The sequence below is a fragment of the Gymnodraco acuticeps genome, unplaced genomic scaffold, assembly GCF_902827175.1.
Source record: "Gymnodraco acuticeps unplaced genomic scaffold, fGymAcu1.1, whole genome shotgun sequence".
NCBI classification, from domain to species: domain Eukaryota; kingdom Metazoa; phylum Chordata; class Actinopteri; order Perciformes; family Bathydraconidae; genus Gymnodraco; species Gymnodraco acuticeps.
In genome coordinates, this window is record NW_022990201.1 from 332,595 (window position 1) to 355,821 (window position 23,227).

At 39.2% G+C, this 23,227-nt stretch overlaps 1 protein-coding gene across 4 annotated transcripts in view; it reads left to right on the forward strand.

Annotated features, from left to right (window-relative positions):
- Window positions 1-23,227, forward strand: part of LOC117547462 (VPS10 domain-containing receptor SorCS1) — a 235,697-nt gene that overhangs the window by 75,898 nt on the left and 136,572 nt on the right. The window lies entirely within an intron of this gene.

The window sequence follows — 23,227 nt, forward strand, 5'->3', positions numbered from 1 at the left end:
TCTGGATATATTCAACATATTTGTATTTTTCACTTGAATTTTTAGCCTCTGTATTGTGGTGAAACAACAACACAAACGTTCATTTGAATACATCCTCAGGCTAAATGTCAAGCAGATACTTTCTTATGTTCTAACCATTTGATTTCAATAAATGTTTGGCCAGGATATTGGTTGTAACAGTTAATTTTATGAAACAAAACATTAAATGTTTGATGGGTCAGCTTCTCAGATGTACACTCCCTGCTCAGAGTGTGTGACAGCAAATGCCTGCCAACATTGGAAAAAAAGAACAGCGAGCTATAAATTGTTTTTGAAAAGCAGCCCTTGGAATGCTTTGTCAATGCCAGAGCTTGCAGAAAATTGAAGCAGAGTGAATGTGTCTGAACTTCGACAGATGAGATATCAAATTGGCGGGCAGGAGTGTGATAATCAGGGAATTGGAGAGAGAAAATTGCATCAGAATGGAATCATAAGCCTGGCCAGAAGTGAGGATTTGCTGATCCCTGACTTTCTGTTTTAGAGCTGAGGATTTTACGTAATGAGATATATGCAGTGAAACAAGAGAGCTGCTCCTGCTACACAGAGCACAACCAATGGATTTTACACATATTTAGAAATGTGCTGTCGCAGCGGTGGAACACACTAAGGGTTAGGAGGAAGAATGACATTTTGTTGCAATAAATAGACCTTGCATGAAGGTATAATGTGCTGGAAGGCTTTCATGGTGTCTGATATTGAATATGTAATCCACTAGTCTTCTGTTACAGGAAACAGCTGCCTGGAATAAAACATAAAATATGTTTTAAAGTGAATTAGCTGCAGATGTACTACTGTAACTACTTGATATGTTTATATACTCTACTATCACTACATTTAGCTAATTGTTCCTCACTGAAGCTTGTTATATTGGTTGAAAATGGTTATTTATCGAAAAGAGGGTATTTTTCAGACTGACACCTTGAACATCGCCACATCCATCCTTATCAATTACATTATACAATTGTGTTTGGAGAATTTTCTGAGAAGGTTAAACAGCTTGGGGTTGCATTTTCCTCAGTAAAGAGAAACACTTTAATGACATAATTTCATTTGGATAATTAGTGTAATAATTAACCTAATTGGGCTCATTATCTTCCTTTCACAGTCTGGGTGGCTCATGTTTTCAATCCTTATATTAATTATTATCAGATCATTATAAACAATCCGATGACCTTACATTTAAAACATTTAACTCAGAAAATGTGATTATGTAGCTTGATGGTAATAGCAATGTATTGTAATAATTGTATAATATGTGTAAAAACCTACAGGTAGAGCCATCACCTTTTATGTTGCTCCATTATGTGAAGACAGAAAAGGTCATAACCCAACACTGAAACATTTTATCATCCAGTAGACATGGAGCAATATTAGCATTCATTCAGCCGTGTGTTGGCACCCTGGTTTTAATGTGCAATTCACTCTCCTTTTAGCTCTGTTTTGGTCTCCATCGTGTGGTGACTTAGCACTTTAGCTGCTTATCTATCCACTTTTTTCACTAGCTAGTCACAAACATTGTTGTTTTCTAAATGGGGAAAAGCAAACAATTAGTTTAACAGAGCATTTTCACCAAAACACAAGCAAACAACTACTGCTGTTGAGGTTAAGGAAAGTACAATTTGACCCAAAAAACTAAACAATTAGCTATGTAGAGCTAAGAGGAACTGTAGATTAAGGTGATAATGTTCTGTTGGGTTGTTTGATACGGTGGCTGAGAAGGGCACTCGACAATTACAAAGTGTGAAACACTTTAACAAAGCTTGAGACAAATTTACATTTTCTAAAACAAATTTACATTAGCGAAATACTTTTACCAAAGAAAAAACAATTTAACATTAACAGAAACAAATCAACAAGATGCGAAACACTTTTAAAGCTAAAGAAACATTTGTGTTTAAAACGAAGTAGCCTGCAGTTGATCTTTAGCTGTCTAATGAAGGCTGTGTGTAAAAGGCACAGGTCTACTTCCCACTTGGCGAACCTGTAACTTTCTCGTGTGCACAAGAAAGTATATCGTGATGAGCAAAACCGTGTCACTCGGCCCAGGTGGTTTCCACAGAACGGACAAAACATGTTTAACGACCATAAACACACTCGTACCGTCCATAGGTACCGGCGGTCTATCCACCAAAACAAACTGAAGTTTGTGTCAATCACTTGCACGTCACTTCTGGTATGATGCGCATTCCCTTTCCGGTTTGATTCTCTAGTTTGTTAAAGTGTTTCGGGAAATGTTAAAGTGTTTCGACAATGTAATTTTGTTTTTATAAAATGGGAATTTGTCTAGCGTTGTAAAAGTGTTTCGCATCTTGTTAATTTGTTTTTGTTAATTTGAAATTGTTTTTTCTTTGGTAAAAGTGTTTCGCTAATGTACATTTGTTTTATAAAATGTAAAGTGTTTCACACTTTGTAATTGTCGATTGCACTTCTCAGCCACCGTAGTTTTACGAGCAGTCCCTTTTAGTAGATGTCATTTCTGCGAGTTCAAAGTAAAAAGACAAATTGATGTCCAAATAAACCAAGAACAGTTAAAAGAACAAGCTTTAAAGACACATGGATATCTTGAGGCCTCTAATTTGGCCCCATCACATGTACCACCATACAGACAGTGCTCGGCCCTTACAACAATCATCCCGTGCTGTGTTGATGGGCTCAGCTCTGCTTGCTCCAGTTAGTTCTTGCCTCCAGCTCACCACATAAGTCTGCCTAACTACAAGCATCAGGGTAAAAATAATTGAGCCCGTCCTGTCATTGAATCCCTGCTTAAAGAGATGGGGAGGATTGGATAGTATGGTGGAAGACAGTGGAGGGGAACCTGCTAAAACAAGAAGAAGGAGACGTGTGGGGAAATCGTATGGAGGGAGAACGCGATGCAGCACCCTGTGAAGATTGACTGGAGATTGCAGAGCAGAGAATATACGTGGCAGATTGTGAGCACCATGGAAGAAACTAAATATCTGCACAATTCCTCCCCATTTACCAGCTACACTCCAGAAATCCCTGAACTACAGAGTGCACGGAAACACTGATTTGGTCAACCCTTTGACCACACACTCCCAGTGCACTGGTTGCATCCACTGGACCTTAAACCTCCCTTACCAAAACACAGGTTCAACAGACAGTGAAGTAAAAAGACAGAGAAAAGAATAAGCTGTCAATAAACTCTTCAAAAAGGCCATATTATGCTCTTTTATGGTTTTTCCTTTCCTGTAGTGTGTTATAGGTTTCTGTAGTGTAAACGGTCTGCAAAGGCTACAATCACAAAGTTCCCTCCAGAGGGAGTTCTTAAGTGGATTTCATTTTTTTAAATGCTTTCTATCGTGATGTTGTATGTTTTGTGGTAAATCAATAATACATAGTTTATATCAAGTAACTGCATGGTAAACATTTTGTATACCAAAACGATGGTGTTGTTCAAAATGAACAGTTTATAAGTTTATAAATGATGAGTTAACCAACTCATCATTTATTTAACAACTAGTTGGGTTCCAAATGGACCTTTACTCTCCGTCATTATTATGCAGACAGTACTCTGTCCTGCTACTTTTTATAAATGTCTTCATGAATGTGTATGACAATATCTTAAAATTAGATTTAGCTTGCCATTTAAAAGACAGTGAATTATCTATTGAATGATATCAAAGCCCTGTGGTGAAAACAGCTTTCATTGAAAAACATTGGTATGAGAATTGAACATATCCATCAATAATCATTTCATTTTTTTGCCAAAGTTAGCGATTAATAAAACATACAACATTTGACTGTATTCCCTATTTGACCATTTTTATATTCCCTTTTTCATGGTTGGTCTGGAGTCAGCTCCATACATAAAATATGTTTTATGTTGATCTGTTTTATTCTGCAAGAGGATTACATCTCTGGAGATGAAATAAAGCAAAATATATGTATATGAAATTCATGAATGTATGAATGTACACAATGTACAGCGATTCTCTGGAGCAGAGACTAAGTGACATAACAACAAACCAACATCATGACATCACTTTCAGGCTGTATACAGCAAGAATTTTCCCATCCTGCACTTCTCAAAATAATAATGATAACAATAATGATAATAATAACAACTAAATTACTTTCAGACTTTATCGGAAATGCAGAGCATTCTGGGAGGTCAATAGGTGGTGATGGTGGTCTCAGTTGAGTTTTATAGACAAATTATATTGATCTGTGTACACGGTGTATCACTGATTGTGCCATCTTTCTCTGGACTCTAGGAATTTAGAATATCACGCAATACATACAGATGCACTGGTGATTAAAGTTAAATATGAAATTGTTGTATAACAGAATAAGTAACAAAATACTTGTCAGTCTGGAGTGTCTGAACCCGTTTTCCAGCGGGTTAATGAGCACAACACCTGACTTATTTTACTGAATGAAGCATTTCTGAGATGTTTTCAAAACGCAGGTCAGGGACCATTTTGGCCGAAGCAGGATTGTGTATCGCAGCTCGTAATTGCTTTGCATTTCCATTAACATTTAAACATGACATTTAGTTGTTCTGTTGGATACTGCCTTCCAGTGTATCTTTTCAGTCTCCTTAAAACATCCTGGTCTAAAGCCCCATTTCTTTGGGATATGAGGCAGTCCTGTACAAAGTGTAAAAGATTATATTAATCTATTAGAAAAAACTTTCTGAAATGTGACAACTTTTTACTTTATCACAGTTTTTAAGTCATCGTTTGCCATGAAATCCTTTTTTTGCCTTGAAATAAACCTCCTACAGAGGTCGGCCACTTTTAATTATAGAAGGCAAATATGCAGACAGTGAAATTGATCAGGCAAATGACATGCACGTGCTGATAAGGCAAGTTTGGAAATGATTATAATGTTGAGCCTTGGTCCTTTAGGTGCCCGTACTGTACAACCTTTGCTAATCACAATATCTCCTGGATACACAACAGTAATTACATTTAGTTGAATACATCCAAGCTGAAGTACAACAAAGCCCCTCTATTCATATTCCTATAACATTCGAAAATGTAATTTACTCAGCAGGAAAGTGCAGATTTACTGAGGATTGTCAAAGCCCACGAATCAATCTGCCCATAACTATTTGGCTAATTAGGCAACGACCTTTCACAGATTCGCTGTCTGATTTGATCGGATAAGTTTCATTTCATCAAGTCTGTATGGAAATTGACAGCCTCTTCTCCCACGAAATCCAAGGCATTAGTCAGACAAAGGCAAATGTTCTTGTTCTGAGCTTCCAGTCCATAACATATTTTGTGGAAAACATCCGTGTCTAAAGTCTTCTATTCATCCCTGTGCTTTGTTAGTTAAAATATGTTCTACAAGGTCAGGTCTAAGTCTATTTATGGGTCTTAGACATGGTCAATAAGTCATTATTGATACAATTAGAGCTACTGATGTATGTGTCAGATGGTAACTCTTACGTATATTCTCTCCGGACTTTAGCTGACCACAAGAAATCCTAATGGTTCCCTCTTTTCTAGCAAGCAAATGTGAGCTGAGCCATTGTTTTGTGGCTATAGAAAGCCACAGTAGGCAATACATATACTTGCAGAGTGGAAAGTTATGGTTTACCAATAGGCGCTTTCACACCGGAGTACTTTTCGCGTTTAGTTCCGTTAGTGTCTGGAATTTTGCATTCACCCCAAAAAGAGAACTTAGTTCAGAGAACTTTTACCCCCATTTAAAAAAAAAAAAACATGGGAGCGGTGGAGATGAGGAGGTGTCGGCGTTCTGGCGATTTACTCGGAAGGCTTCAGTAGAAGCTGCTGGGAGTCCCAGCAGCTTCTACTGAAGCCAGTCCCCAACTCCGGGGACTTCCGGCCGGGGACTTCCGGCCGGGGACTTCCGGCCGGGGACTTCGGGCGGCAGTATACGCCGTGAAGTTGTTTGCGGCCTGCCAGTAAACCCAAAGCAGAAGAAGAAGAAGTGACGTCAGCCGGCTTCATTTGCGTAATCCTCCCTCAGGGAATTTATTCCGGTGTGAACGCGATCGGCTCTTAGTTCCATAGGGAAACTAAGTGCTCGGAACTAAGTACGGTAAAGTACTTGGTGTGAAAGCGGCTATTAACTCTGGGGTGTATTGCTTTCCATGGCAGAGCTTTATTTAGAGTTTGCTCCTGCACCCTACGTACTGCAATAGACTCCACATCCCCCTCCTAGTCAGCCCCTTATTAATTTATGCATTAACTTGGACCAGGTCCAGTTTGAAATTTCCATTGGTATCCACTAGGCAGTGCAAGCTCAAATGATACCACAGTAAGTAATTGGATGGTGTTAGAAATGCCATTAAAAACTATAAAACGGCTGGCAGAAGCAGGTCAACAATCAATCACTGTGGCTTCTAAACCTGGAGGCTTCCTCCCAGACAACATCACATTTCAGTTCCTTCGAGTTATTTTGAATAAAAATGTGCTTGTTTTTGTTTCCGGCCCCCTGTTAAGACATTTTTTGATTTATAGTGTATCTTTGAGCTCCTATACAAACACTTCACATACCTGTAAGTCATCACTTTGGATGCAGTAATACAAGTACAAACAGACATACATTCCTGGAATCAGTTTAGAGCTGTAGTGTTACAAATGTGTTTCCCCAAATAGATGTAATAGGATAACAGAACAGATACAATCCATGGATATTAGCTCTTAATATGTTTTTTTTCTGACAGTACTAAAGCAAAGCTTGTCCTGTGAACAGGGCTCTTACTTCCTAGAAAAACAGACAGTTTATCAATATATATAGAGATATTTGGTGTGTGTGGAAACAAATATGAACAGAATGGAAAAACCCAGACCTTTGAGTTAAATGTAATCTTACAACAACTGTCCTATAACTTTTACGTTAGCACCAACAAGGAAAGTCATGGTATTTCTATTTATAAAGTCATTCTAAAAGAAACCAAAGACATACTGTAGTTTCTAGACCCGGGGTTGGCAACCTTTTTGATATGAAGTGCTATTAAAAAAAATATCAGCGTGCCGACAATAAAATAATAAATCATATAATATTATATATTTTATAATATTATTGGCACGTAATACCCATGTATTGACAATTCAAGGAAGCAAATACAACTTGAACAGCTATTCTGCAATTTCAATAAGAAGAAAAGCAGAGTTTATCCGTCTCTAGAATGCCTAAAGAAATACTCAGCTGAGGGTAACTGACTGATGACGTCTTTTACACGATTCGACATGTCTGCATCTCGTTTCATCATATTTTCGTCATGTTTGCTCTAAATGTGTCCTCGTCAGTCACACTTTTTCTTACTCCTTTGTATATGCAGCAAGCATTGGAGGCAACCATAGAATGTCCATGTTCAACTCTAGAATGTATTATAGCATGGCATTAACAATACATCAAATAATAGGGACATACAATAGTGGAGTTTCATATCATGTGATTTCTAATCCCAGGAAATCGCCTCCCACAAAGAGATACAAAATGGGATTTCATATCATTCATCTCAAGGACCAAATCTTCAAAAAACACAGTTAGAGGTGAGGTCCAATATGATATTGTCTATTCAATCACAGTAGTTTGAGAAACCCATCCGTTGCATTGAGCTGCGGTTCAAATGTCTGGCCCCTGGTCATTACCACCATGCTGACAGGCAAGAGCAGATAGACATTGATCATGTTTACTCATGTCGTCTCCATTAACCTGCAGGTAATGACACCCATTCAGATCAATGGTTCTGGCTCTACTGTCTGCAAATGGATTATGTGGTTTAGAAGCCACTAAGCTTGTACAGATGATAACTTAAAGAGAGAAACGACTCAATTTGTCTGATACGCCTGCTTTCTTTTCACTCTCACTCCTGCCAAGCTTGCTCATTTGTCCTTGGATTTATTCCTCTAAAACGGGGCCAGCCTGCCTTCTACCTGGCTTGTACAGGCGCACTGCTGCCAAGGCCACGGCTGGCCCGACAGCCTGGCCTTGAACGACTTCCTGTGTGGGCTGGGTTGAATCCTTGGTCAGGAATGGTATCATGAGGAGATGGATCGAATGCCAACAGTAACTCAATTACCTACAACTCGAGTAAAATCCAACCGTTTGGTTATGACCTTCCTGACTAAAAGGAGAATCATCTCTATTTGTATGTTGTCTGCATATACTGTATGTACAGTACAATTATTTTCCCTGTGTACAACACATTATCATCTCATCAAATCAGGTCACAAACACCGTGATGATAACTTTCATTTATCTACAAAACCTCAGCAGGTCACGTTCTTTCTTGAAAGCCTGTTTGTCTTTTATGTTATCTTCCATCTAAATTCCCTTTAAATACTGCCAGTCTCTCTGATAGCCCACGCTAATGTAGTACATCTATAATGCTGGCATGTGCGAGAGCAATTTACACATCGCTTTGATGATACAGAAGCAGAAAACAAAAGAGGGTCAATGTCAGATCTGCGTTGTTGTCTTTGTTGATTAAGCCGTAGCAGAGGTTAGGTGAGCTGCTTCTTTTTTCATGGCAGCCTCATCTAATCACCTTTAATCAAATGCAAATGGAGAGAATAGGGAATCTTTCATTCAGAATAATGGGAACAAAGGGAGATATGGGAAGAACATAACAGCTTGTTAGTTACCACGTTCAGTTTTCTCTTCAGGCAGCACATTAGGGGGCTTCTTTTAATTCAGCATCGCCTTGGGCAAGAGCTACCCAGCCCTAAAACGTCCAAACTGGATATAATTAGGCAAAATCAATGAGGCTTAATTGTTTTTGAGAAGTTGACACGTTCTATTTTTCCTTTGTTAAAACAGCATCTTTACTGGATATTGCATGTTCCTTTATTGGCCTATTAATCAATTAGCTAAACAGATGTATTCCAACAATGGCAATTTGAATAATTCATCTTCTCTTGCAGAAACATGTCTCTGGTTCAATTCATCACAGTCCATCTACCTAACCGATGTGATAGAGTAGGCTACAACATGACATGACAAAGATTGGCCTTCTTATCAGATTTATTTTCCACACTCCAAAAGCCTCTCTTTTTAAACTTTAAAACTCCTGATCCTACTTCTCAACACTGCTTGGGGAGGAATACATCTATCTCTGGGGCAAAGCACTGCCTTCAGCAGTTCTCTCAAACTTCGCAGAAGTTTATGATCTACCAAGCAGAAATGGGTTCCATGCTTTTTATTTATTGGCTCATATAAAAGTCATCCTTGGTTAACATTAAAATTGATAAAAGTAATCAGACTTCATATATTCAGTCTGTTGGTTGATGATTAGATTAGGGAGATGATATTTGTCTTAATTAGGGTTCGAGAACTAACAAACGACGGGCCCATTTTAAAATTGAAGGACATCTTTTTATTATTCCTCTTTCGATTATTCCTTCTCTTTATTATTCCTCAATTGAATCACATTTTTAAGGGCCTTAACATAATGTCAAACGCATATTTGGCACATCATTTAAACATGGTGAAAATATACACAAAATGGGGTTATTTTGCATGGGCGTGACGGAATTGCTATATATACTACTACTACACTATATAATAATTTGGTGGGTAACACGTTGAGACGCCCATTTTCAATCTTTTGTTTGTTTGTTTTTTACATTTGAGGGTACCATACTTAAACAAACTCTATCCAAAGATTACATTTGATCGACTTCAAATGTCGCAGTAAGATCTTTAGACTTTGAGGATCAAAATTCCATCATGTTTTTTTAAGGAAAATGTATTTGGCACCAAATTAAAACGTGGTAAAATGTTTGTAAAATACGGTTCTTGAGCGGGGCAAAATGGCTCAGCAGCACCACCTAAAACAGCCTTTATATATGATCGTCCTATATGTATAACATTTGGTGAGTATATGTAATGGAGACAACAAGCTCTATTGGAGGCAGTCGGCCATTTTGAATTTGATGGTGTTTTTTGGACATTTGAGGTTCCCATTTTTTTGAAAACTCTTCCTTAGATTTATCTTGAAATACACTATATTTAGTTAGTACCATCTTAAGCGATCAAATTATATTTAGCTTTAGTCTCCGTGGGACACTGGGACACCCTCACTTTGGAATGGCGCAAAAAAGCCGTATGGATGTGCAAGGACCGGCTTTCAATATGAATTAAGTTTACTATAGTGCAGTTAAACAAAGTTGTTGTCAAGCTTGTCATTCAGTGAAGGGACACACATTGCTCTTGAGTTATGTAGTGTTGTTATCAGCAGGTGTCCATGAATTTCTACTCAACAGTTGTGTCAAGTGTTATCTTCCCCTCACGACAGACAGTCATTTATCACCTTAAATATACCTTCTATCACATTCCTTTCAAGCTTTGAACGTTTTTCACAGAATTTCCCACATATACTGTATAGGAGCCCATAATGTATTCTGGGCTTCTCACATACATTCTCCTTTCACATACATCCATTTCCACCCACACATGCTAACATTTTGGGCCTCTCACATACATTTTCCCTCTTACAGATAACAAATGTCACTATTATGCATTTTTAATACTTATACAAATATTAATATTTAATTATCTGGTGATTTATTGCAGTCTATTTGGAAGCGAGTAAAGCTTATCGTCTTGAGGTCTTGATGTCAAGACATAACTGAAACAAATAGTGTATTCTTCATCTGCTTTCATAAGCAGGCAGTAACAAATGATCCCTACCAGGACCTCAGTGTGTCGATTAAAAGTCAACTAATCAATTAATCAAATTTGATTTACAAATTACACATTTCTCTCAGGGAGCTTTACAGTTTGTACAGCATACAACATCCTCTGTCCTAACACCCTCGCAGGGTACAAGGATAAGCTCTTAAAGAAAGCCAACAATTAATGGGGAAGAACATTGAAAAAACCTTGGGGTAAGCTACTGAGAATGACTCCCTCTCACAGGAGGGAAAAAGGTGCAATATATTTTGTGTGTATAGAAAGAAGATACAAATACAACAATCCAAATAACAAAATTAATATGTGAACGTAATTAGAAAAATAGATGGATCCAGCAGGATGCCAAAAACATTCCAGGTTCTGCCATTATAACTTCAAGCTAACGTACATAGAAGCGTGACTAGGGGCTGGTTCAAATTAAGCCCGAAACAGCCCTAACCATCACATCATCTTTCACAAACCAACATTTCTACAACCGTTTGGATTTTGGCCCATATGCAGTGTCAGGTGCCAAGTACGTGGGTTTGACTCCCGAGCCCGTGGGAACATGTGTCAATGTCATCCCCTCTATCTCCCCCTTTCACATCGACATCTCTGATAAAGGCCCTCCATGGCCCAAAACATTTCTTTAAAATAAATAAAGAAAGTCAAATATTGTGTGTAGAATGACCCTTTATATTATCAATGCAGAGAAAAGCTTTAATAAGTTAACCAAGCAAATGTATAACTGGGTTAGGCTTATTATGTCAGTGAAAGGCAAGTATGACAAAAAAAGGGAAGTAAAAATACATATTCATACAGTATACACTTATGTACGGAAGAGGATTAGGGCCACATGATTTTTTTTTTGGGAGGATTTGAAAAAAAAACGTTTTTTTTTTTGTTCTGAGATTAATCTCAGAATTCTGACTTTTTTCTCAGAACAAAAAAAATAAAAAAAATTTCAAATCATCACAAATTTGTTTTTAATGTGGCCCTAATCCTCTTCCGTACTTATGTAAATGTAAATGTAAATCAAAATATATATGACAAAATTATGATATGGCAATGTGCAAACCATTTTCAAAATAGTACATATGTAGAAAAAAGGCTGCACAATTAATCAAACTATATTGTCATTTTATTGAAATAGACTAGTGCAATATTCAAATATAAGTGTTACAACACATACACAGTATGCCGCTGCGTATACTGATGTTCAGCAATCTGGGCTTCCTACAGTATAAGCGGCATATGATCAGTCTGCTGGGGCCTCATTTACCCCATTTATTTAGGTGACAGAGGCTGTAGAAAAACATGATTTAAACATTTGCAAGTGTGTTACATTATTCCGTAGAATGATTAAAAATGTCATTCCTCTTTCTTCAAATAACATACACATTTTCAGTTTTCGAGCGGATTATTTTTTCAAGCCGGATGTTTGCAGAGATGCTCTCAGAATGCAGACGAAGTCCTTTGTGACTTCCTACAGATCCATGTGCTCCTCTTCTGATCCGCGCACACCTGTCACCTTGGTTCTGTTTTGTTTTTTTATGAGCGGTCTTAAGGTTTCCACCGTGAATTCTCCTTGATCTTTAAGCTATTCGCTGCTCCTAATTTGTTGTGAACCCACTTAGGAAATCGTGTATAAAAACGATTGCAGTTAAGGAGCCGATCTCTCAAGTGCGAAGTTGTTAATGCATTTCAAAACATGAAAGGCTTAAGGAAGACATCAAGGGGATGCTTACTTGTAATAAGCATTAAAAGTATGCAGAGGAATGATTAAATCTACATAATTGCTACACATCATCATTATTTTTTTGATGTGACACAGTAGGACCGAGCTACAAACCCTCTTCATTTCCGTCTTAACTAAGAGTTTACCAGTATATTAATTATGTACGTGAGAACAGTTCACTTTGATGTTCTATGTGTATATTGCCACGTACTGTTTTTCATGTTGGGCCTTTCAAAAAACATAATTTTTCTTCTTAAATTATCTCTTACATGGAAATGCTTTCTACTTTCAAACACAAACATAATTTTTCACCCTTACATACATGTATTTTCATTTCTTCATGGGATGCCAGATTCGAAGAAAAAAAAATGTAATTGTGAATTTATTACTGATATTGGAATTTAGATATGAATAAGGACATTGGAGAGATTGATCTTGTCGGGTCATTACCATCATTATCATTGACAACTATTAAAAAAACTAGTATAGTGTGATTTTTCAAGAGGATCTGTTCCAAACAAATATGTTTCAAGTCTGTAGAAAAGGAGTTTTAGCACAGAATATCTCTACAGTATATAACCTCCCTGGGAATCTCACCTCCGACAGGTCTTGATCCATTTTTGATCCCGATGAAGATGTATTATTTTTAGATTTTTGTGACAAGAACCTTGTCCAAACCCTGTTTCCCAAGATATGTTTTACACCGGCACTAGCGATAGGCACAAGTGGTGAATCTCGCAAAGGAAGATGTGACAGGCTAATCTGAGAGGAGCGAGCCTGGTTCCATGAGCCTGACAGTTTGAGATATTTGGTGGCAGGTGAAACTTGTTTACATCATTATAATATGTGTTACTGCAGTGTTTTTCCTTTCGGAGACTTTATTACAGTGAACATGTATTGATATAAAAAAAAAAGGCAAAACAGTTTCATTTTCCATAAGGCAAGACACTATTTTTGTTCCTTTGATGGATCGCCTTCTGTGCTCTGATCTTTTATCTTTCTAGTAATGAAATGATGCAAAAAGATCTGTACCCTAGGGAAATCTGGTCTCAGGTGATTACAAAAATTGAGAAAAACAAATAGACCATAATGCCTTGCAGAACATGAACCAAGCACATCTCTCAGTTTGGGTGGCTAATACTCTGCATTTCATATTTGTTTATTCTGCCTTCGTGTGCCCCAGGAAATGGTAATTGTTGTTTGTATATGCATGTTTGGTTATTTTTATTCATGATGATATTTGCTCTCCTCCATCCAAGGACAATTACCAAACAGTACAGGAGATAACAGTGTTTGCTACAAGCAAAGGCAAACTTTGATTAAAAAGAAATAATGGGGAGATATTTTAAACACCTAAAGCTTTGCACAGACACAGTTGTTACTGATCCCCACCGCGAGCTGATACTTCCCTTTGCATGACTAATGTCTCTGCACTTTTTCTTTCTGTATTTGGAAACTGTGTAAGAAAACCTCTAGAGATCCATCAACACTGTTTTGAACCATGCTTTTTATCCTTTAAAGTCATGTACATGGTCGAAGCCCATGTAGTTGAATTGTCTAAAAGGGAATGAAAAAAAGAACAAATAAAATGAGGACAATGCCTTAGACGGTAAAGAATATACTGCCCGTCCAAAAATTGGATTGAACTAAGCCAATCTATAAGAGCCTTCCACTTCTCAAACAACCATGTCGGAAGAAGACATATCCTGGGGTTGTGGAAAGGATGTTAATCAGTTTCAGAAGGGTCAAATGATTGGCCTGCATCAAGCAAATAAAACAACTAAGGAGATTGCTGAAACTACTGAAATCGGATTAAGAACTGTCCAACGCATTATTAAAACCAAATCAATTAATCCAGATTTACCCTGTTCCAGAGTGATGGGCTCATCAGGGTAAGAAGAGAGGCGGATGAAGTGATGTACCCATCATGCGTAGTGCCTACCGTAAAGCCTGTAGGGGCAGTGTATGATCTTGGGTAGCTGCAGTTGGTCAGGTCTAGGTTCAGCAAAGTGATGTGTACCAAAAGAATGAGGTCAGCTGAATGACCAGGTCTTTCCATCAATAGAGTTTTTCTTCCCTAAACCTCTAATTATCACGTATGGCCGCTGTTGGTAACATTACAGTGAGCCTGGTCTGATTGATTGCATGTCGAAAGGTTCAGCTGTAAACAAGTTAAAAGTTAAATGATTTGAACTTTGAGCGCAGTGCTCTTTGACAATTTCCAGCGGTGCGTGTCGCCGAGGGTAGCGCTTCTGCCTAATAAGGCTCCCTCTAAAGAAGAGCCGTTTTTATTCGTATCATGTGAAAGTATCCTCACTTTTAACCCTAAAACATGCAAAATGGGTAAGTTACATTTCGTCCCCATACAATAGGGAAATAAAGACCAAAACTTTTGTTTGTATCAGGCTGTAAAAATGTTTCTTTCTTTTGTTATATTGGGCATTTTAACATTGGGGTCTGTGGAGACTCAGTTTGAAGCAGGTTAGTCACAGAAGTTGATGACTTTACTAAAGATGTTTGAGATATTATTAAATACATTTAATGTGTTGTATTGGTTTAACAAACCTTTTTAGTAAGCAGAAAACAATCACACATGTTTTTGGAGTTTATCAGCAGTGGAAACAGGAATAATTAAACCCTAACCTTTTGGTATCGATCTAGGTTCAGACCACAGCCTTTGGAAAACATCTCGGCCGCGGTTAGAGATTGCAGCTCTATCTTTCCATTAAGCATCTTGCCACTAAGATAACAATGTTCTCGCTGTTTATTTCTCCTGTTATCTTGACTGTTGTGTAGAGGGATGATCCTGATGCTACTCATCCATGTTAAATGTCTTTGACACTATCAGTGGACATTGTTGTGGTTGTCCTTTAGAGGATATACATCTACGAGGCCAACCTATCTCTTTTACTCGATACAGCCCAAAGACAAACACACAAAATCAAAACAGTAAACGAAAGACTGCCTTCTTACTCCATGGGGCTTGATACAGTATTTCAAAGAATATATGTTAATTAAACGTCTCCATTCTTAAACTTAACACGGCCACCAGCCACCGACTCATTTTGATGCCTTCATGCTCCTCTGAACATCTCCAAACTGTCAGAAGAGGGTGTGTGTGCTCCCATCGGCGGACTCTGCCTCATCGTAGTATTTACAGTGGGAGAAGCCCCAGGCCTAATTGGCATGGTCAGTGATGGAGCACTTTCCAGTGGGAGCCCATCTGACAGGGCCACTCGCTGATGACTGCCTGCCTAGTCTCCATATGTGGTAGACAGAAGGGCCCGTATGCACACTGCCCTTCAACTAATGAAGCCAAGTCACCCGGATTATACCTCAGCCTTTCAGAGGACTTTATCCAGAATCCAGAGCCAGAGCACTTCCACTCACAGCTTGAACACACACACACACAACTAAAAGCCACAAGGGAAAACTTAGAGTTGTAAAAACATAACCGCTTCCTCACCTTCACCTACATCCAGACAGATACACAGACACAGGCTTGCAAACACACAGCAGAATGACTCAGGGATGCTGAAAACATAATTGCACCATTACCCTTCACCCCTCTCACATAAAAACGTTTTTGAGAAATATGAAAGGGGGTGCCTGGGAAAAAAAAAGGGCAAGGGAATACAGCCAAAGAGAGAAGCTGCGTGTTGCTAGTGTGAATTCAGCCTCCAGCTGGGCAGCTAATCAGACATGGTGCGTCATTAGCATGCACAGGTCTAGAAGTCCTGAGTTTTAAGGTTATTTATTCATATGAAGGGCTGTGTAGGCCAACATTCAAACTCACCTCGAACACACACACTACTTAAAACATCTGGCCTTGCACAAATACACCTGAAATACTCTCACAGTCACTACTGAACACCTCACACACACACACACACACACAACTGCAAATTAAACCTTGCACACATACTACTAAAAATGAACTTCACACACACAACAGAAAATTAAACCTCACACACACGCAACTGAAAATTAACATCAGACACATACTACTGAAAACCTCACACACACTCCTGAAAACATTTAACTGAAAGGTTCTCAGTAGGGAATGTGCATGTGTTTCACCTATGTGTGTGAGGTGGATTCTTGCTTTAACGGAAGTCATTGTAATGAAACGGAAGTAACAAACTGCTAGTGGTCTCTCAGCTAGCTCCGTTAGCTCCGTTAGCTGCGTTAGCTCCAGGCTGCTACAGGGGCTCAGCTGCTTGGCTGATCCGGAGAACACAACTTGAACTCACCGTTTTCTAGGAGGGACAAGAAGAAAATTAAAAGCTGATATCACATTAAAGACCAATACAGGACATTCACTAGGAAACTACACTTTTATTGTGAACACAAAGTCAAACAGGACCATCATTCTGTGACAGCTGTGCCCAGTATGGGCACACAGATGCAGTTTGGTGGTTTTCTTCATCATGCCTGGTCTTTCTCTTCCCAGAGAAAGACCTCTCCACCTCAGTCCTCTCCATCCAAACCCACAGACAGGACATCCGTCACACTGAGGTTTCTCCCAAAGTCCCTGCAGCTCTCTGGACACCACGCTGTCTCAATTGATCCACACTGTGAATATGAGAGGGGGAACTCTGTGTAGTAAATGCTTAAGACAATAATAAATATGAAGTTAACAGTTAACTTCATATTTATTATTGTCTTGTGTGTGAGGTGCTCAGTAGTGAATGTGAAACGATTTCAATAGTGTGTGTGTGTGTGTGAGGTTAATGTTAAGTTGCGTGTGTGTGAGGTTAATTTTCAGTAGTATGTGTGCAAGGTTTAATTTTCAGTTGTGTGTGTGTGAGAGTATTTCAGTAGTGTGTGTGAGGTTAATTTTCAGTTGTGTGTGTGTGAGGTGTTCAGTAGTGAATGTGAGAGTATTTCAATAGAGTGTGTGCCAGGTGTTCAGTAGTGAATGTGAGAGTATTTCAGTCGTGTGTGTGCCAGGTGTTCAGTAGTGAATGTGAGAGTATTTCAGTCGTGTGTGTGCCAGGTGTTCAGTAGTGAATGTGAGAGTATTTCAATAGAGTGTGTGCAAGGCCAGATGTTTTCAGTAGTGGGAGGCGTGTGGTGGTTGTGAGTCGGTATTCGGATCAGGAGGTCACAGGTTCAAACCCCACTGCAGTCAGCATGTCGTTGTGTCCCTGGGCAAGACACTTCACCCCAAATTGCTCCTGTGGGGATTGCCCACAGTATTGAGTATGTAAGTCGCTTTGGATAAAAGCGTCTAACAAGTGACGTGTAATGTAATGTAATGTAGTGTGTGTGTGCGCGATTAGTTTGAATGTTGGCCTACACGGCCCATCATACATTCCCCAGGCCAATCCCTGCAATGCTTTCCAGCTACTTCCCCAATCCCTCTTAATGTGTTTTATTACACATTTATTTATCAATTTTTAAAACAACAGAACATACTAAACCATAACTGTTCATGACAAAAGTTGTAAACCCACCAACCCCAGCCACACCCCTTTTAGGTGGCATCCCCAGATTAAAATAGAAATACACAGCAGACTTTTACATTTATAACATTTAAGACATATGTATCTAGAAATTCTTATCAATATAACTGTTTATGTTAAAATTAAAAAAACATGTCTGCATACATAAACATATATATAGATATATAACCATATATAAACATACACACACAAGGAATATACATACATATACAGTATACATATAATACATTAAAATAGATGTATACATAAATTCACTCATACAATCATGTCAAACTAAATACACATACATAAAACCAATAAAAATACAATTGTGATAATAATTAAAAATGTATAGGCAATGGAGCAAATGGAAATAGACCATCTCACAACAGACTCTATCTGACCTGTTTAGTTTAATGCTACTCTTATAATAAAGACATACATGTTTACAAAATGTCCCACTTATCAAGAGAAATGTTTTCCTTAAAATACAAGAAATACATATGTACAGTATATACATACATACATACACAAAAACATATATAAACAAAGACACATACATACATACAGTACATAAAACAAATAAAATAATGATGATAGCAAACAACAATGGACAATTGAATATACCATCAAACAAATAACCCAAGCTGACCTGTTAGGCTTTATTCTACTCTTACTAAATAAAAACATTCTTGATCTATAATGAGAAAAGGGAAAAACGCAATCATAATCTTAGGAGAATCCAAGTAAACCATCATTTGAGTGATCAAGTTAGGGGTCGGCTGCCTTCATGGGTAATATATAGTGACCAGATTTTGTCATGCTTATTTTCCAACCCACGTACTGTATACCTACGTTTTTTCAAATCTTATACCAGCAACACGTCCTGAGTCAATAACTATAGGTCTGGGGACTCCCTCCTTTCCACTTAAGCAGTATCAGACAATGGGCAAACAGTGACACATAGGCAATTTCAGCTCTGGTTATTTTCTGCAACAAACCCTCAAGATCGCTCCAAAACCCTGCAAACTGCGGGTCGACCGAGCACCCTGCACGTTTAGAGCTTCAGGGATGCAGATGCCGGCGCATACCTAATAAGCTTAATCACAGGAGCCCCCGCGACCCAATGTGCATCTGTTTTCCTTGTACTCACAGGAACCCCGTGGAGGTGGAACTGTTTCACAAAGTCACACAAGTCATACAGTGGCTGGGCTGCTGCCTCAATAACCAGCAATGGAGGAATCAGAAGGCGGCAGGCCAAGGGGAAACAGTTAGATATTGGCTGTGCACAGCGTGGAACACGACTTAAAGGCAACAGATATAAATGGTATCGACTCCGGTTGTTTATTTTACTTCACGCACTGGGAAATATCTTCGTGCATCACCTGCCTTGTACATACAGCTGTTTTCCCCGGTAACGAAATCAGAGATAAGGATGTACCAGCGCATCACAAGCCATCAATGATGTTGAAAGACGTTTTTTTCCGTTGGCAGCATCTCCTCTTCGCCCACGCCATATCTCCTGGACATTGTGCTGCGCGTTACTCACATGCACAGGGGTCATCAGATAATTATCAAAGCCACCACAAAATATCTTTAGGGATTTTCTCACATTGTTATCAAAATGAAACACAAATCCTGAGCAAGAGGAGTTAGAGCACTACAGAACTATAATGAAGTGAAACTGCAGCATTCCCTCTGAAGATTGTTCCCTGCCTCTTCTGCTTCTGCAGAGTTGTATTCAAATACACCTCCAGTCACAAAGTAAATAGATTGTGAGTTTCCGTGCTGCTTAACTTCTTTAATGCTCGGAGCAAAATGTGATGTTTCTGCTTCTGTTTCTCCCTTAAGACTTTCACTGACCCACTTTCCCTCATCCCCAGCCCCTTGAGGGTGTTCTGTGAATAAGGAATATTTACGGTGGAGTGTTTAGAATCAATCTGATATGATTAAGTAATGAGTTTGAAACGAGGCTGCATATGTGTATCCTCCGCAGTCTTAAAATCCCCACAATGCTTTGCGCACGGACCAATTTCCAAAATCTTTGGCGGAAATCGCGCTCCATTTAAGGCAGGGCCTCGCATATGACGCACACCTGTTAGCCTGTTCCACCATTCTTCGTTTTCCGAGGCTAGGAAGGATTCTTGCCTCGCTTCTGAAGGACCTGACTCGGAAGACATGTCCTCGACATTGAGAAACACTCAGTGGAATGGCAGTTCCATTCCCTGCATGCAGTTATTGAAGACTGCTAAGTACTTACTTAAGTAAATATTTTAGGTACTTGTACTCCAATTAGTATTTGCACTATTGAGTTATTTTCACTCTGTGCTACTTTAGACTTTTACTTCACTTATTTTTGGAGGCAATTTTTATTTTCACTCCTACATTTATTTTACAATTTTAGGTACTAGCTATTTGCAGATTGCAGATCAAGACGAATAATACAAAATCTAAATAATGCTGTACTGCTATAGGTTAAGAGCCCAGAAGTATATCAAGTAATTAAAATAAACCCCAACTTCAAGTGCAACATTGACATTTATAAATTAACAATTATAATATATTTTAGATATTATAATACAGGTATTGCAATCTTAAATGGGCAATACTGCATTATGAAAACTTTTTGTACTTGAAGTACATTTTGATGGCAATACTTTGGAATGTTTACTTGAGTCCAATTTTTAATGCAAGACTTTCATTAGTAAGTTAGTAACATATACTTTTTACACTGTAGTAATGCTACTTATATCGGATTACTTTTCCAACCACTGCCTGCATGCATACACGTTTAATTACCTTTTCTTGAATCCTGATAGATCTAGAATAATCTAAAAATGTTCATGGATTGACAGGCTGATTTAAAGAATAGAAATGAATAGATTTTAGTCTTATAGGATTCACCATTTACAAAAACATTATTTCCTTCACATGAAGCTATATTGCTACTGATAAACAGTAAGTGTTTCCTAAATAGGATTAGATTCTCTATGTGGCCGTAGCAGACTGGGTTTAGATTGTGTTAATGAGAGGGCAATGGGCAGCGCAAAGCTCACAGTGTAATAAAATAGTAGAGGCTCTAGGGAGGGAGGCGGAAAACCAAATTATGGCATCATGTTATTTTATTACTACTTTCTAATGTTTAATAAAAAATATGCAGTAAAACAATGGGTTTGTAGATTCATTAACAACCCTACTGTTTGCGATATACGTCACTAGAAGCCTGAAAGTTTAAGGAAAGAAAACAAAATGCAACAAAGTAATATGAAAAGTAATTAATGAAATAATTCATGTCATGAAGCATATGACTTATTATTATCAATCTGCTCCACTGGAGAGACACATAAAATCATCTAAAAAAAATATCGGATCAATCTGCAGTAATGAGAATGTAAACTTCCTCAAATAAATACATGACACAAACATAAATGTAATTCTGTCATTACATTACATTACATTGCATTGCATTTAGCTGACGCTTTTATCCAAAGCGACTTACAATAAGTACATTCGACCAGGAAGACACAACCTTGAAGAAAACAGAATCATATAAGTACATCAGGTTTCATAGAGCCAAAACATTTCAAGTGCTACTCAACTGGCTTTAGATAAGCCAGTCCTTTATTAGTATATAAGTGCTTTGTTAATAGTTCTATCGCTCGAAGTAGAGTCGAAAGAGATGAGTTTTCAGTCTGCGCCGGAAGATGTGCAAGCTATCTGCTGTCCTGATGTCAATGGGGAGCTCATTCCACCATTTAGGAGCCAGGATAGCAAACCCACGTGTTTTTGCCGATGGGAACTTGGGTCCCCCTCGCAGCGAGGGCGCAGCGAGTCGTTTGGCTGATGCAGAGCGTAGTGCACGCGCTGGGGTGTACGGTTTAACCATGTCCTGGATGTAGGAAGGGCCAGATCCATTCACAGCATGGTAAGCAAGTACCAGTATCTTGAAGTGGATTCTAGCAGTTACCGGAAGCCAGTGAAGGGAGCGGAGGAGCGGAGTGGTGTGGGAAAATTTAGGAAGGTTGAAGACCAGACGAGCCGCTGCATTCTGGATGAGCTGCAGAGGTCGGATGGCACATGCAGGTAGACCAGCCAGGAGGGAGTTGCAGTAGTCTAGGCGTGAGATGACGAGAGCCTGGACCAGAACTTGCGTCGCTTTCTGTGTCAGCTGGGGACATATCTTCCTGATGTTGTAAAGCGTGTATCTGCAGCAACGGGTTGTGGCAGCTATGTTTGCAGTGAAGGACAGGTTGTTATCTAGGGTCACACCCAGATTCCTTGCAGTCTGAGTCGGGGAAACAACTGAGGTGCCGATGTTGATTGTTAGGTCAAGAGTGGGACAATCTTTTCCCGGAAGGAAGAGCAGCTCAGTCTTGTCAAGGTTGAGCTTGAGGTGATGAGCAGACATCCACTGAGAGATGTCAGCTAGACAAGCAGAGATGCGTGCGACGACCTGGGTCTCTGAGCGGGGAAAGGACAGAATTAATTGGGTGTCGTCAGCGTAGCAGTGGTAAGAAAAACCATGCGGGCTAATGACTGATCCGAGTGAGTTTGTGTACAGGGAGAAGAGGAGGGGACCAAGAACAGAGCCCTGAGGGACCCCTGTAGTTAATTGACAAGGGTGGGACTCAGACCCTCTCCAAATCATCCTGTAGGTACGGTCTTTCAGATATGAGGTGAGGAGGGAAAGTGCAGAGCCTGAAACTCCAAGTTTTTGGAGAGTGCGAAGGAGGATCTGATGATTCACCGTGTCGAATGCAGCAGACAGGTCCAACAGGATGATGACAGAGGAGAGAGGGATGCAGTTTTGGCAGTGTGCAGTTCCTCAGTGACAGCAATGAGAGCAGTTTCTGTGGAGTGACCTGCCTTGAAACCAGACTGGTGCGGATCCAGAAGGTTGTTCTGATTGAGATAACAGGAGAGTTGTTTAAAGACAGCGCGTTCAAGTGATTTAGACAGGAACGGGAGGAGAGAGACAGGCCTGTAGTTTATAACATCAGACGGGTTGAGAGTAGGTTTCTTTAGGAGAGGGTTTACTCTTGCCTCCTTGAGACTGTTTGGAAAGTGACCAGAAGTTAGAGAAGTGTTGATGAAATGGGTGAGAAATGGTAGAATATCAGGAGCGATAGTCTGAAGGAGGTTTGAAGGGATAGGGTCCAGAGGACAGGTGGTAGGGCGGGCAGAGGTAATGAGGGTAAGAACCTCACTTGGAGAGAGAGGGGAAAAGGAGGTTAGTGTGTTGGTGGAAGGAGGGTCTGGTGACCCAGCGGTGAGTAAAGGTGAGTCAGAAAAAGAAGAGCGAATATCATCAATCTTTTTTTCAAAGTGGGTAACAAAGTCGCTTGACAGAAGTGAGGAGGGGGGAGGAGCTTTTGGAGGGTCCAAG